The sequence below is a fragment of the Triticum dicoccoides genome, chromosome 2A (assembly GCF_002162155.2).
Source record: "Triticum dicoccoides isolate Atlit2015 ecotype Zavitan chromosome 2A, WEW_v2.0, whole genome shotgun sequence".
NCBI classification, from domain to species: Eukaryota; Viridiplantae; Streptophyta; class Magnoliopsida; order Poales; family Poaceae; genus Triticum; species Triticum dicoccoides.
The window spans coordinates 256,767,082-256,770,145 of NC_041382.1; the positions used below are offsets into that span (position 1 = coordinate 256,767,082).

Sequence of the window (3,064 nt, forward strand, 5' to 3'; positions counted from 1 at the left end):
ATTATATGGGCCTGTTGGGCTTCAGATGTGCAAGCGACCCAATGAAAAAAAATAGCGCAGAGTTCGCAATCGCACATCTGGCTTGTGTGCGAACAGTTCCACGAAGCAAAAAAATATATTATGAATACAGACCCCTGTCCCGTGTGCTCGGCAGCGGCTCCATCTCGCGGGCGGGCGAACCGATGTATACGAGGCGAGCGACCTACGACTCGCCGGGCGGGAGAGGCCATGTCTGTTCTTGCGATGCGAGTGAGAGGATCTCCTCGCGAAGCAACGGCAACGCCATGGGGCAGTGATAGCATAGCGAACCGTCGCCTAGCGATTCAGTCATCGGCGATAGATATCATTGTTGGTACGGACCTTAATGGCAATTGATTTGCCCACTTGCCGGCGTCCGTTCCTACTAACTTAATGGAAATTGATCTGCACAGGCCAGTTACTATTCGATTGGTGCTCTTACAGATCCATATGGTCTCGACAATCGCGTTGTTCCTCTCCGCCTCCAGCTACTTACTTCGGCATGTTGATACTTCATCTTCTTTGTTCCACTTTCCCCCAATTCTTTCTCCATCAAATTTCAGAATTTATCTTATTGATTGATGTTGTTCTTTCTACCCCCAAATGAATAGAAGGTGCTCCGAGTTGACGAATTCCAGGTCGTTTCCGATGGGCTGGGTTGTTCCTTGCCGCTGTAATGGCGAACTGTCAGGTTATTATCCGTGTCATCTTACTATTCGTGCTCAGCCTGCTGCATGCACAGGGTATCTACAGTTGGACGGTATTGTTTTGATTCATCACTACGATTGGGTTCTTAATCTATATCCCGTTTGGGAATTTTTGTCTCATGATGGATTATTCAGTGGAGGGGACTGTTCTAGGAATCCGAGGGACGATGGCATATGGAGCAACTTCTTCTGTTTATCTTTTTGGACAACAACTTTACATGCTTCCGAAGACTCTAACTGAAGGTATCCCTTTCATTATATGACATGCATGGTGAATTTCAACATTACTTATTGATTTGAAGAAGTACTGAAGCAGGTACATACATACATACCTATATGAGGTATCCATGCCAAAATAAAGTCAAGTACGTCATGGATTGGATCCATACCCAGCTTGGCCATGAACCAACATTCTCTCAAAAGCTTGGTAAATAATCTTAGTTGAATGAAGAGTACTTGAAAGGATCACTGATTTGGTCCGATGTTTGTCTGATCATGTATTGTTTTGGCAACAGGCGCTCCCTTCCCTCTAAACTTCTGTGTTTTTTCATCAAGACGATGTTCAGATGCAGTCTATGCGCACGCACATATGGCGCTTAGCGTTTCCAAATGGTTGTGAAGCTCAACACTTTTGATAAACACTTTGTGCTCTTTATGTGGTGATGCACGTTCTTAATATGCATTATGTTTCACATCTGACCAATTTTTGTGACATGATTAGTGTCTCGTGGCATATTGTTTTTAGGGAAATGAAGGAGATCAGATAAATTTTCTCGACAAAGCCAAGCATGTTTTTAAAGTCATGTAAGGTGGTAGCATGTAAGGATCTTCAGTCACTATTTTTGCAGCATGTTCTGGATGTAAATCGGATGCCTGATGCCATGTATAATAGAATACAAATACGCAGAGGTTTCAGCCAATTTGTTTTCATGCAAAACAGTAGGAATTTCTCCTTACTGCATGTATTTATAATATTTTTCAATGAGTCTATACAAACTTGGTTTGTATCAGAAAACATTCGTTGAGCAGAACAGTTACATATATAGGTGGCCTTTTGTGATGTTAGTCTCGGTTAATTCCTGAAATGGACAGTGATGGCCATCTAAATTTTCCCAAGGCTCTGTACATGTACAGCAAAACTGAAACTCAATATAGATGTCTCTTTTGATGAAATCATTTATGCAATTATGCTAGAGAATCATGCGAGATGGTAATGTTTCTTGTATAGTTGTTTCAAATATGAAACTAGATTATGCCCAGGATGCTCAGATTGTGGAACCTCATGACCTAATTGCTTACTGCTGCTGTTAAATCCGACGACATGGAGGTAGACATGACTATGAAGGATGGTTGTCAGTCACACCGCCCAACGACGACGGTATCCACATATTTTGTCAAGATAATCTTCGACCATTGTACCTATGAAGATAAAGCAGTTGTCCATGAGCTTGTTGTGTTGGGAGACGAGGATCCCCCACCTTGCATGGTACCTCTTTTTTCTAGGGGATAATTGTACCTCTTTTAACTGAAAAAATATTTGTTATTGGTATTTAATAAAGATGTTTTGCTGAATAAGCATTTCTAAAGGGGGCAATTCGCTGTCTTGAGTTAAGTTCCTAGGAGTGCAAGGTCTGTTCTTTTGCTAACTGCACGTTTGCGGTTAGGGATCAATTATTTTATGTACATGAATGTTTGCTGGTGTAAGGGTATTCTCATGAATAATTTAATCTGTGGCTTTGGATCATATATTAAATTTCAGAATAGTTGTAACCTTGAAAATGATCATGCGAACCAGCAAAAATATTATTCAACAATCTGAACACTACATTCCATGTAGTGCCCTTAAATCATGAGTTTGCTAAAGTTATTTGTGTTCATTGTGTTCCCGGGCAATTAGGTGACATGACTCTAGTATTCTTTTAAGAACAAGTACCGGCGCAGTATTTCATTAATCCAGAAAGTTTAGTTTGCTATTATGCTTCAAAGAAAAAAGACGACCTCAATTTATATTTAGTTTTCATATATATTTTCTATTTACAGAAAATAAAATTATTCTGATTCATCATGAATTTGTACTCTTCCAACCCTTACTATCTGGGTAATAAACGGGCGCGGCAACGCGTGCCATCATAGTCTAGTAGTCTTTATGGTTATGCACAGGAAGAACCACCCACAGGCAGGGGCAATGCCCCGCCCTAGCGCTGTACACTGGGCACGTGTCGCTGTGGCCGTCCGATGACACGCAACACCACATGGAGAACCAACCAGCGCCCCGATAGGTCTGGCCACTCCAGATTTACACGGGGAGCCACCCAGGACCTCCAGCCACCTCGGACGGG

At 42.0% G+C, this 3,064-nt stretch overlaps 1 long non-coding RNA gene across 1 annotated transcript; it reads left to right on the plus strand.

Moving 5' to 3' along the window:
- Positions 1 to 203: 203 nt before the first annotated feature.
- LOC119359324 lies at positions 204 to 1,633 on the plus strand. Its single transcript, XR_005172467.1, has 4 exons — positions 204 to 352; positions 432 to 968; positions 1,042 to 1,152; positions 1,241 to 1,633. It is a non-coding gene; the product is annotated as an uncharacterized LOC119359324 (long non-coding RNA).
- The last annotated feature ends 1,431 nt before the right edge of the window (positions 1,634 to 3,064 follow it).